The sequence below is a fragment of the Anolis sagrei genome, chromosome 1, assembly GCF_037176765.1.
Source record: "Anolis sagrei isolate rAnoSag1 chromosome 1, rAnoSag1.mat, whole genome shotgun sequence".
Taxonomy (NCBI): Eukaryota; Metazoa; Chordata; class Lepidosauria; order Squamata; family Dactyloidae; genus Anolis; species Anolis sagrei.
Genome location: NC_090021.1, coordinates 144,931,552 through 144,945,198, shown reverse-complemented (window position 1 = coordinate 144,945,198; position 13,647 = coordinate 144,931,552). Strand labels below are relative to the sequence as shown.

General features: G+C 41.2%; 1 protein-coding gene across 5 annotated transcripts in view; it reads left to right on the top strand.

Moving 5' to 3' along the window:
* The first annotated feature begins 975 nt into the window (after positions 1 to 975).
* Positions 976 to 13,647, top strand: part of SLX4IP (SLX4 interacting protein) — a 128,763-nt gene continuing 116,091 nt past the window's right edge. Inside the window, exon 1 of one of the 5 annotated variants that reach the window (XM_067469094.1) lies at positions 976 to 1,194. The gene's annotated coding sequence lies outside the window, so the exon portion shown is untranslated. The remainder of the gene's footprint in view (positions 1,195 to 13,647) is intronic. The other 4 variants (XM_060785888.2, XM_060785880.2, XM_060785872.2 and 1 more) reach the window with 4 other exon arrangements.

Sequence of the window (13,647 nt, the reverse complement as noted above, 5' to 3'; positions counted from 1 at the left end):
TAGCACCTTTTGTTATCCAGTCCATCGATTTAACACCCTCATCTATCCATTTAACAAAGTTTTGTGGCACAAAAGCAAAGTTCCCGGTGTACATGTTTAGTACATGTACTATGTTTAAAGTAAGCACTACACAATTAAACAGGAAATAATACTTTCAAACTAGGAATATATTTTCTTTACTATTAAAAAATGTTTGTAAAAACTTTGAAAATTCCCCCAAAATCCATGGATAACTGAAACTTTCTGAAATTTGGTGGGTTAAGAGGGGTAGATGTGTTCTACCATTGCAGCAAGTTTCACCCCAATAGCTGTAAAAATGAGGGAGGAAGGAGCTTCTGAAGTTTGCCCAATTATAGTAATTATGAGTAACTATAACGAAGTCGTAACCGCATTTCGTCACAGTAACGAATGTCTCAGTAATTATGAAACATTTTAGAAACGTTCCCTAGTAGTTAAAGTGGTGTCAAGCCGTATTAATCCTACAGTGTATTCAACCCATGACTCTGGAGGCCAGGATTTAATTCTCCATAAGGCCATGGTGCCCTTGGGCAAGTCACATACTCTCAGCTTCAGAAGGAAAACCAATTCCCTCCTCCCAACCCATCTCGTCCAGAAGGGCCCTTTAATAGGGTCGCCATGACTCAGAAAGGGCTGGAAGGCAACAAACCTCTCACTCTTCCGAAGCCGACGCAGCGGCCTCTCTCCCTCGCCTCGGCTTTCCCCGGAAACAGAAGCAAAGGCGCGGGGACTCCACTTCCCAGGGTGCATCGCGAGCGCCAAAGCTTATGCCTACCTAGTCACGTTTCCCGGCGCATGCTGGGAAATGTATTTCAAGTCACGCTTTCGAAGAGAGAGGCGAGGTATGGAAGAGAATTGCACAGAGGCTGTAAACGTAAACCGCGATTGGTTGCCGTCCGTCACGTGGCACAGCAGCGCGAGAAGAGTCTCTGATTCAACGCCTTTGTCGCCATTTTTGAATCGGGCGGAAGATACTGACTCTTCCCGTTGAAGTGAGCGGGGCAGGTCAGAGGAGGACTCTCCGTACCGGATTTCCTCTTTCTGTTTTTTTTTTCTTTGAAGCTTTGGCGCTCTTTTGGTCATCTGGATTAAAGGGACAGCGGCTCGTATGGAAAGCACGGATCCTGTCAATCCAAGGTTTTCTCTCTCTTTTACAAACAAGCAAAGATATTACAGGTTGGGCATTGCTCACCCCAATACTCCACGTTTTTTGGGGGGAGGGGGGAAGGACTAAGGACCCTTCCACACAGCCATATAACCCAGAATATCAAGGCAGATCATCCACAAGACCTGCTTTGAACTGGATTATTTGGCAGTGTAGACTCAGGACCCGTCCACACAGCCGTATAACCCGGAATATCAAGGCAGATAATCCACAAGACCTGCTTTGAACTGGATTATTTGGCAGTGTAGACTCAGGACCCGTCCACACAGCCGTATAACCCGGAATATCAAGGCAGATAATCCACAAGACCTGCTTTGAACTGGATTATTTGGCAGTGTAGACTCAGGACCCGTCCACACAGCCGTAAAACCCGGAATATCAAGCCAGATAATCCACAAGACCTGCTTTGAACTGGATTATTTGGCAGTGTAGACTCAGGACCCGTCCACACAGCCGTATAACCCGGAATATCAAGGCAGATCATCCACAAGACCTGCTTTGAACTGGATTATTTGGCAGTGTAGACTCAGGACCTGTCCACACAGCCGTATAACCCGGAATATCAAGCCAGATAATCCACAAGACCTGCTTTGAACTGGATTATTTGGCAGTGTAGACTCAGGACCCGTCCACACAGCCGTATAACCCGGAATATCAAGGCAGATCATCTACAAGACCTGTTTTGAACTGGATTATTTGGCAGTGTAGACTCAGGACCCGTCCACACAGCCGTATAACCCGGAATATCAAGGCAGATCATCCACAAGACCTGCTTTGAACTGGATTATTTGGCAGTGTAGACTCAGGACCCGTCCACACAGCCGTATAACCCGGAATATCAAGCCAGATAATCCACAAGACCTGCTTTGAACTGGATTATTTGGCAGTGTAGACTCAGGACCCGTCCACACAGCCGTATAACCCGGAATATCAAGGCAGATCATCTACAAGACCTGCTTTGAACTGGATTATTTGGCAGTGTAGACTCAGGACCCGTCCACACAGCCGTATAACCCGGAATATCAAGGCAGATCATCCACAAGACCTGCTTTGAACTGGATTATTTGGCAGTGTAGACTCAGGACCCGTCCACACAGCCGTATAACCCGGAATATCAAGCCAGATAATCCACAAGACCTGCTTTGAACTGGATTATTTGGCAGTGTAGACTCAGGACCCGTCCACACAGCCGTATAACCCGGAATATCAAGGCAGATCATCTACAAGACCTGCTTTGAACTGGATTATTTGGCAGTGTAGACTCAGGACCCGTCCACACAGCCGTATAACCCGGAATATCAAGACAGATAATCCACAAGACCTGCTTTGAACTGGATTATTTGGCAGTGTAGACTCAGGACCCGTCCACACAGCCGTATAACCCGGAATATCAAGCCAGATCATCCACAAAACCTGCTTTGAACTGGATTATTTGGCAGTGTAGACTCTGGACCCGTCCACACAGCCGTATAACCCGGAATATCAAGGCAGATCATCCACAAGACCTGCTTTGAACTGGATTATTTGGCAGTGTAGACTCAGGACCCGTCCACACAGCCATATAACGCGGAATATCAAGGCAGATCATCCACAAGACCTACTTTGAACTGGATTATTTGGCAGTGTAGACTCGGGGCTCTTCCACACAGCCATATAACCCAGATTATCAAGGCAGATAATCCGCAAGACCTGCTTTGAACTGGGTTATTTGGCAGTGTAGACTTGGGGCCCTTCCACACAGCCATATAACTCAGAATATCAAGTCAGATGATCCACAATGTCTACTTTGAACTAGGTTATCTGAGTCCACACTGCCATATAATCCAGTTCAGTGTGGATTTTATACAACTGTGTGGAAGGGGTCTGAGATACCTTTGCTTTCTGGTGGTTCAGGGGACACCAGCTTTGTTTCATGCACAACATGGTCTTAAATATATCGTTTGTAGAATGACCTATGTATCAAAGGTGGCGCAGTGGGTTAAACCGCTGAGCTGCTGAACTTGTTGATTGAAAGGTCACAGGTTTGAATCTGGGGAGGGGCGTGAGCTCCCACTGTTAGCCCCAGCTCCTGCCAACCTAGCAGTTCGAAAACATGGAAATGTGAATAGATCAATAGGTACAGCTCCAGCGGGAAGATAATAATAATAATAATAATAATAATAATAATAATCTTTATTTATACCCCACCACCATCTCCCCAATGGAGACTCGGAGCGGCTTACATGAGGCCAAGTCCAGGACAACATGTTACAGCAAAATAAAATCAAAACATAAACAACAAGCAACATAATCAAAATTACATAGAAGAAAAAAAGTCATGCTGGCCACAAGACCTTGGAGGCGTCTGTGGACAACTCCGGCTCTTTGGCTTAGAAATGGAAATGAGTACCAACCTCCAGAGTCGGACACGACTGGACTTAATGTCAGGGGAAAACCTCAACCTTTCTCAAAGGGGGCATATGAAACCTAAACTTTGCATTTAGACTGGGGTATTCCATCCCATAGACATCTCATTCAGCATATGCAAATATTCTGAAATCTGAAAACTGGTTCCCCAAGCATTCTAGAGAAAGGATACTCAACCTGTGTAGGCTATGATCTGTAAAGCTCTGTTTGAGGTGGCTAGAGTGGAATTGTATGGATAGCATATACAAATACATATATGTTTGTATGTCTATCAGTCTATCTCTGTGTCTATTTATGTATTTTCCAAGAGAGCACTTTCACTCCTTCAAACAACGGATCTGGATCAAACACAGACTTGTTTTAAGTAACATAAAATGGCAGAGGGTTTTTTTGAGGGGGGAATTGACCCTGGATGACGGGAATTGCAATTCACCAAACAACCAGGAAGAACTTCGAACCCCATTGACAACAAATTTGGAATAACCTTGGCACACAGACACCCCCTCAATGATCAACAGAAAATATTGGGGAGGGGGAGGAAGGAACTGGATGATGGGAATTGCAGTTCACCACGCATACTTGGGCAATCCCTTGTTGTCTGAGTAGGATTGTCTTCCAAGATTGGTGTACTGGCGGTGGGTCCGTAGGTGACTGTGGAGCCCTATTCTTGATCTGCATCTTCTCCCACAGTGAGGGCATTGGTTTCCAGGTGGAAGGTGGTCCCAGTCAGAGTTGGCTTGATGCGCCTTCCTCTTGGCACGTTTCTCTCTTTCACCCTCCATTTGTGCCTCTTCAAATTCTACAGCACTGCTGGTCACAGCTGACCTCCAGCTGGGGTGCTCAAGGGCCAGGGCTTCCCAGTTCTCAGTGTCTATGCCAGAGTTTTTAAGGTTGGCTTTGAGCCCATCTTTAAATCTCTTTTCCTGTCCTCCAACATTCCGTTTTCCGTTCTTGAGTTCGGAGTAGAGCAACTGCTTTGGGAGACGGTGGTTGGGCATCTGAACAATGTGGCCGGTCCAGCAGAGTTGATGGTGGAGGACCATCGCTTCAGTGCTGGTGGTCTTTGCTTCTTGCAGCACGTTGATATTTGCCCACCTGTACTCCCAAGAGATTTGCAGGATTTTTTGGAGGCAACGCTGATGGAATTGTTCCAGGAGTTGCATGTGATGTCTAGACAGTCCACGTCTTGCAGGTGTATAGCAGGGTTGGGAGAAGAATCGCTTTATAAACAAGCACCTTGGTATCCCTACGGATGTCCCGGTCCTCAAACATATAATCCAGATTATCAAAGCAAATAATCCACATTATCTGCTTTGAACTGGATTATATGAGTCTATTATATGATTGGGGATAGCTGTCCATGGGTGTTTCAGACTCCACCTACACTGTCATATAAAATCCAGATTATATGCTTTGAACTGGATTATATGACAGTGTAGACTAATATAATCTAGTTCAAAGCAGAATAACTGGATTTTATATGATAGATGGGACCCTAGTTATTCCTCTAAGGGCCCTTCCACACAGCCCTATATCCCAGAATATCAAGGCAGAAAATCCCACAATATCTGTTTGGACTGAGTCCACACTCAGATAATGTGGGATTTTCTGACGATATTCTGGGATATAGGGCTGTGTGGAGGGGCCCTAAGAGAGAAGCGTGATAAACCTAAGTGCAAAAGGGAATAGATTAACAAATGACTGTAGCGTTAAGCTTACTCTCCTTTACAAAATCAGTTGTTTCTCAGTTGATCCTAAGTATATGTACTCAAGTATGGTACAGTTATACTTCAAACAAAAAGAAAAACTGCTGATGTATTATATATTAGGCATACCTCTTTGCATATACTACCTTTTTAAAAAGTGGAAGCAGATGTTATTCTCTCCATATTGATAAAAATATTCTATTATGGTTCTATCCACAGGAAGCTTTGAATGCCTTTGTTTATAATAGGTAAACCCCGTATACTCAATCATAAAGAGCACTGGAAATACTAAGTTCTTGTGGGTTTTTTTGGGCTATATGGCCATGTCCTAGAGGTGAGGTCTGTTGGAACTGGGAAAAGGGGTTTATATATCTGTGGAATGACCAGGGTGAGACAAAGGACTTTTGTCAGTTGGGCTAGGTGTGAATATTTCAACTGACCACCTTGATTAGCATACAATGGGCTGACTGTGCCTGGAGCAAACTCTTCTTGAAAGGTAATTAGATGTCCCTGCCTGTTTCCTCTCTGCTGTTTTTGCTGTTGCAATTTTAGAATTTTTTAATACTGGTAGCCATTCTTGTTCATTTTCATGGTTTCCTCCTTTCTGTTGAAATTGTCCACATGTTTGTGTATTTCAATGGCTTCTCTGTGTAGTCTGACATGGTGGTTGTAAGAGTGGTCCAGCATTTTTGTGTTCTCAAATAAAATGCTGTGTCCAGGTTGGTTCATCAGGTGCTCTGCTATGGCTGACTTCTCTGGTTGAAGTAGTCTGCAGTGCCTTTCATGTTCCTTGATTTGTGTTTGGGCAATGCTGCGTTTGGTGGTCCCTATGTAGACTTGTCCACAGCTGCATGGTACACGGTAGACTCCTGCAGAGGTGAGAGGATCCCTCTTGTCCTTTGCTGAACGTAGCATTTGCTGGATTTTCTTAGTAGGTCTGTAGATTGTTTGTATGTTGTGTTTCCTGATCAGCTTCCCTATGCGGTCAGTGGTTCCCTTGATGTATGGCAGGAACACTTTTCCTCTGGGTGGATCTTCATCTTTACTCTCGTGGCTTGTTCTTGGTCTTGCAGCTCTTCTGATGTCTGAGGTGGAGTATCCATTGGCCTGTAGAGCCCAGTTGAGGTGATTCAGTTCATCTTGAAGAAGGTGGGGTTCACAGATTCTTTTTGCACGGTCTTTTTGCATATAGCCCGAAAAAACCCACAAGAACTTAGTGATTCCAGCCACGAAAGCCTTCGACAATACATAGCACTGGAAATTTTTCCAGAAACCCCATTACTATTAGGTGAAATAACACTACAAGACTTGGTGTGAAAAATGGAATATAAAGCATGGAGAAGAGAAGCGAAGACATGAATAGGAATCATCAAATACCTGAAGAACTATCAGGAAGGCTTTTTTCAGAGAGTAAGACTAAACCCAGCTGGCAGTGATTTCAGCAAGTAATGTCAATTAAGCATGAAGAAGCTTCCCAATGGCAAGAGCCATTGATGGATTCTCCTTGGCTGGGGGCATTCAGCAGTGATACTATATTAGTATTTTTCATCATTGTTCTTTCATTAAGCAGTAGGATCAATTGGATAATGTTAGCCTTTCCATTTCTGTGATACACAAGTGCTCCTTTTCTCATCTATGGAGAAAATACTGTAATAACAGGGCATTTAAAATAAGTACATGTGATTGATTCAAGATATGTATCAGTTCCTTGACAGAATGAAAATACCCAATGTAATTGGAGCCCATCTTCAACTTGTATGTAAACAGGTTTGAAAGCTCTATATCTGTAAATCAGGAGTTGGGAGCTTGTATATTGGAGTCTAGTTCCCATCAGCCCTAGTCAGCATGGACAGTCATCAGGAGTTATGTATTCCAGCAGTATTAGGAAGCCTACTAGCAGTAGAATATTGACTAAGAGCCGATTATTTCAGAATGAATGGGATGTTGTGCACATTGACAAATTATTAGGGGAAGGATGTAATCAGTAGTATTAGTAGAAACTGAAATTCCAAAAGAGCATGTAGTAGTCATGTCTAAGAAATACCAAGTCTTTCTATTTAAGGAAAATTGGTGATTTGCGATGTATGCAGAAAACCTAGATATTTTCACTAGCGGTGGTTGGAAACATTTGCAGACATCTCCAGACACATTACATCAGAGAACAATTGGAGCAGAAATTACAAAGCTCTAGTTTTATGTAACTATCAACTCGCCATGCAGTGATAATTTCACTGAACACTAGATGTTGCTGTTGCATTACAAGGAATAGAATTCTGAACTGATAAGGACAAGGGCCAAGAAAACCTCAGACTCCAGAACTGAGCCTTCATTCATGTTGCTGTAGTAATAATAATAATAATGATTATTATGATAAAGGGGTTCTTTCCCCATAGACTGAGGCAGAGAACAACAACATGTTAAAATACAACATTTACTATCATTTTACTATCATTTAGAAACACATAACACACAAATAAATTAAAACATCAGTTTAAAAGAACATATACAATCAATACATATTTTTGTTGTTCATTCATTCAGTCATTTCCGACTTCATGATCTCATGGACCAGCTCACGCCAGAGCCCCCTGTCGGCCGTCACCACCCCCAGCTCCCTCAAGGTCAATCCAGTCACTTCAAGGATGCCATCTATCCATCTTGCCCTTGGTCGGCCCCTCTTCCTTTTTCCTTCCATTTTCCCCAGTATAATTGTCTTCTCTAAGCTTTCCTTTCTTCTCATGATGTGGCCAAAGTACTTCATCTTGGCCTCTACTATCCTTCCCTCCAATGAGCAGTCGGGCTTTATTTCCTGAAGTATGTACTGGTTGGATCTTCTGGTGGTCCAAGGCATTCTCAGAACTTTCCTCCAACACCACAGTTCGAAAGCATCTATCTTCCTTCGCTCAGCCTTTCCTATGGTCCATTTCTCACATCCATAGGTGACTATGGGGAATACCATTGCTTTAACTATGCGGATCTTGTATTGTCGAAGGCTTTCATGGCCGGAATCACTGGCCCAAAAAAACCTACAAGAACGCTATGCGGATCTTGGTTACCAGTGTGATGTCTCTTCCCTTTACTATTCTCCTCCCAAGAAGTAAGCGTCTCCAATACATATTTAAACAGGCAATATATAATTTAAAATATGTAATGGACTGGACTCCTAGAATATACTCTTTCTTATGTAATGGCTTTTACATATTTTTTTTTGGTTGACTGTGGAACTGTAATGTAATGCCCGCATAGCCTCCTCTCTTCACCAGGGAGTTGATCATGTATCGTGCCTTCTTCCATGATTCACTTTACTTCTTTCCCATCCACGTAGGCATTCTGATATGGGAGAAGGTGGTCTTTCAGATATCCTGCCCCCAAGGGTTTTTCTGGGCTTGGATTAGATGAACCAGTGGCAGACAGCTCAGTTTCCACCATTTCCTCAGTTTTCACCTACACTCCAGGTGTGCATGTTCTAGGGCAGTGGTTCTCAACCTGTGGTTCCCAGATGTTTTTGGCCTACAACTCCCAGAAATCCCAGCCAGTTTACCAGCTGTTAGGATTTTTGGGAGTTGAAGGCCAAAAACATCTGGGGACCCCAGGTTGAGAACCACTGTTCTAGGATCTTGATCAGTACCAGTGCTGCAATGGTTCTCAATCTGCTGCCTTCTTGGACTTCAGTTTTTGGCTTTTTGGCTTTGGCCATGAACTCAAAGACACTCAGTTGCTTTGATAGAAGGTTAGTCATCTTCTGGAGTCAGGTGGGTGGATGAAAGAAAAGACTAACAGCAACTAAGGAGGCTTTAAGCCTCAGAACAACAATTCAAACTAGTAAACAATTGCACAGTTAGACAGCTGTTTGGAATGACCCACAGCTGCTTTCATGCCTTCCTTTTCTACTCCAGCGGGAGGAGCAAGAAGGTGGATGTAAGCGAGAGCTCTGAAAGGGAGGAGAGCAAGAGAGTAGACTACTTTCAGGTGCTTTTCTATAATATTTCAAAATCTATTAAAGATAATTACATGGGGTAAAAACAAATGAAACTACATAATCAAGTCTGTAATTGTGTTCAAATTTCATGAAAAAAAAACTTATTAGATTCAGAGATATAGCATTTTGAAAGATCTCTTATACATATATTTTCACTTTAAATTGGAATATCAAATCAAGATGTATGACCCACACATATCATTATGTTTTCTGAAACTACATAAAAATACCTTTAGTCTGGTACTTAGTTATTCAAAAACATTTCATAGTTTAAAAGAAATTAAACTATAGACTTTTGAAGCAAACACAAATTATACATGATAATTAGCAGCTAAGTCCAAGATGCATCTGAGGTGTTGTAATAATCATTCCGTATTCCGAACTGTATTTCTGTGTTCATCAACAATCCTAAGTATGTTAACTTCCATTGAGTCGCAATCCTAGACACTGAAAGCGAGCATGTTGTGATGAGGAAGAAGTACAAATTTTCCGACTATGCTGCAATTTTCTTTGTATATATTTTAAAAATTTGGAGTCTGATGGAACATTCCATCTTGTGCCAGCCATTTCAATCACACCCAGTGGAGACCAGACACATGTTAGGAAAACTTGGGCTTTACCACACTATGTACTAAATATATTGGAGTATAAACTGAGTTTTTCAACCCTTTTTAAAGCTTAACCCCCCCCCCCCTTGGCTTATACTCGAGTCAAAGTTATTTAACATTTTACTCTGTTATTATTATTGTTGTTGTTGTTGTTATTATTATTACATTTACATTATTTTACTCTTGTTACTATTTTTATTTCATTTATTATTTTACTCCTAATTATTATTATTACATTTACTTTACTCTATTATATTTATTATTTTACTGTACTGTGATTACATTTATATTACTCTGTTGTTATTATTACATTTACATTATTTTACTCTATTATTATTTTTATTACATGTATTATTTTACTCTTTATTGGAAATATAAGCACATTTACATGGAAGACGGTTAGAACAGTGGTTTAATCAGAGTTGGACAGATTTAAATTACAGTTTTATGTAAATATTCAAAAACATTTCACTTACTGGTACCTCAATTAATATAATTTTATGGGTATCTATTTCTATTTTGAAATTTACCAGTAGCTGCTGCATTTCCCACCTTGGCTTATACTCGAGTCAATATGTTTTTCCACTTTTTTGTGATAAAATTACGTGTCTCAGCTTATATTCGGGTTGGATTATAATTAATTTTATACAGTAATTATTGCACCATGTTTCCTCTCTAACTGCTATAGTTCTGTCCTTAAGAAACTTGAGATTTGCAGCCATCAAGCTCTGGCGTCTCATGAAACTGCAAATCCCTGGAGCCCACAAGATATTGCCACGGGGTTTAGACTGGAATCATAGCACTATCATTTTTGTGTGTGTGTGTCAGGAGCGACTTGAGAAACTGCAAGTCGCTTCTGGTGTGAGAGAATTGGCCATCTACAAAGACGTTGCTCAGGGGACACTCATATGTTTTTTTGATGTTTCACCATCCTTGTGGGAGGCTTCTCTCATGTCCCCGCATGGGGAGCTGGAGCTGATATAGGGAGCTCATCCACACTCTCCCCGGATTCAAACCTACAACCTGTAGGTCTTCAGTCCTTGCCGGCACAAGGGTTTAACCCACTGAGCCACCGGGGTCTCCATAGTACTAAGAATATACAGTGTGAAAGATGCCACCTAAATTGCATTGTCTCAAAACTTCTTGGTTAAGCAATTTCAGGTTGGATCAATACTTCCTTAAAATCCAGTTTCAGAACGTGGATTAACTGCATTGATCTCGATTATAGGGTAGTGTAAATTGATATAATCCAGTTCAATGTTATTAATCCACATTCTGAAATGGGATTTTAGGCCAGTTTAGATCCAGCCTCAGTAACTAGTTGATCCAGAATTGTGCAGTTGAGTCCTCTATTGCTGGCTTCTTATTGGGTGCTGTGTTGGGTTTGCTGTAGAGTTTGTTAAGTCATAATTCTTTCTGAATAGTTTGTTACAGCTGAGCCCATTCCTGACTCTGAAGTGTTCTCCCCCTTGCTCTTTATTCCGGGGCTCTGCTCAGCAAGCTTTTATCCTGTGCTTTTTTATTTTGAATTCAGAAAACATTTGCTTTTAATTACCCGGCATTCGCCCTTCTGTCAAACTGTTTTAAGTGTTGAAGTGCAAAGATAAGTAATAAAAGATTCTGCTCCACTTTTCCCAGGGCTTGAGGAATGTAGAAAAGCATTTGGGTCTGGCTGATGAATGGCCTGCGTTTTCTTCTCCTTTCGCCCGAAGCATGATCAAGGGCAGCGGCTGGGGAGCCCACAGGAAAGCTAAATAGTTATGCAGTGTATGATACAGAATAAAGCATTTGGAAGCCTTTCAGTCTAAGCTTGTCTTCTCCATCAGAGGAAAAAAAATAGGCCACATATTACAGAAATATAGAAATCCCCTTCTGGGATTTTTTTGTATTTTCCACACCAGTAATATTCTGGCCCAATCCATTTTGTGAAGTGGTTAAAGAGTGTTGGCCTAAAATATCTTTGCATATCTGCATAATTTATTGTGTGACCTTGGGTAGCTACTGCCTCTTAGACCCTTTCTACAGTGCCATATACAGTCCAGATTAACTGCTTTGAACTGGATTATATGGTAGGGTAGATTCATATAATCCAGTTCAAAGCAGATAATGTGGATTATCTGCTTTAATAATCTGGATTATATGGAAGTGTAGAAGGGGCCCTAACCTAACCTACCTGACAGAAAATTGTGAGAGTGGCAGCGACAAACATCTTGAGCCCTTGTTCCTTTGACAAAGTGTAGGATCTAAATGTTTGTAGTTAGTAGACGTGGAGGATAGCGTTGGATAACTCGTTGCTCGTAATAATTTCATTAAAATTACCTTTTTGAAGTAATATCGAAGCTTTTTTAAAACCGGAAGTCCCTTTGCCCTTCCAAAGCTTTTTCTGCCATTTTTGGTACGACGCGGGAAGTTATTCGGAAATGATTCAGCTTTTCCCCGCTTCTGGTCCCTGGCCTCGCCTCAAGCCAGAGAAGCTAGTTTTAAACCAGAGAAGGAAGGAATTTCCTGGGCTCGGCTCAAGCCAGAGAAGCCAGGTTAAAAGCCAGAGAAGCCAGTTTTAAACCAGAGAAGGAAGGAATTTCCTCCGCTTGCTTTTCCCTGCTTCTGGAGTAAAACAACTACTTTCAAAGTAAAGACCACCTAATGAAACAGGAAATAACACTTTCAAACCATTAACGAAAGGATTCGGAAGTCTCGGAAGTTTCAAAAAATTTGAATTTCTTTTTCTGTGAAAATTGGAATTAACTTTAGAATTGAACCACCAGCGCCCCCTACATCAGAAATGAGTTTTGAACCATTTTGTCTTTTGATCAACCAAGCCTAGTAGTTAGTGTTGGAAATCACAACTTCCCAAGCCTTTCACTGTTCATTTCTTAATGTATATATTTGCTAACCTATATTCTATGTGCATGTTGATTTGCCAGTTTGGCTGACCTCTTTGGTGTGGGAGGGGTTATAGAAATGTGATTTTACTGAGCATGTTCAGACTCAGGACTCCATTTTGTATTCAGTGTGATTATGGACTTCAATGTTATGAGTCTGTTGAACACCTCATTGGACATGGATGTGTCTGCTTTAGACCTCACTGGAGGTGGATACATGTTGCTGTTTAGACTTTAATAAAGAAGTATTACTTATTGACTTCAGTGAGTATAACTATGCCTTAAAGACTATGGACTATTGATAAAGAATGATATCCTGTGTACTCAACAGACAGAAACTTACATCCTATTCATAAATGAACTTTAATAAGAAATTTGCTTGTATGGTGAATTAATATAAGATGTTTATAAGTAAATAAATATGTTATTTTTCAAAGAAGACTTTTTTTATCTCTGAGTGCATATTTTAACTAAGAGGTTTCAAGAAAGTGTATATCTTTTGGGCAACTGCGAATTCAGCATCAAAGAAACAACCATCCTTTGCTAACCAAATATATTTTTGTAGTGGCATGCCTTTATCCTTGGCAGTTTAAAGACACAGTTCTTCAGTTTAACAGCTGAGTTACCTGTGTGCCATTACATGAATGCTTATGAATATCACTTGTTCAAAGAGTTGACTTTTATCAAAGACAAGCTTTTCTTGACTAGTGGTTTTCAAAAGGTGGTCTCCAAATGTTTATGGAGATTCACATTTGTCAAACGGATGTGACATCTTCTTTACCTTTTCAATAAGGTTATGGTGCAGCTATTTCCAGTAGGTTATGAAATTTCCAATAATTAGGTTGTAATAAATACACTGTTCCTTTAATGTTTGGTTTATGTG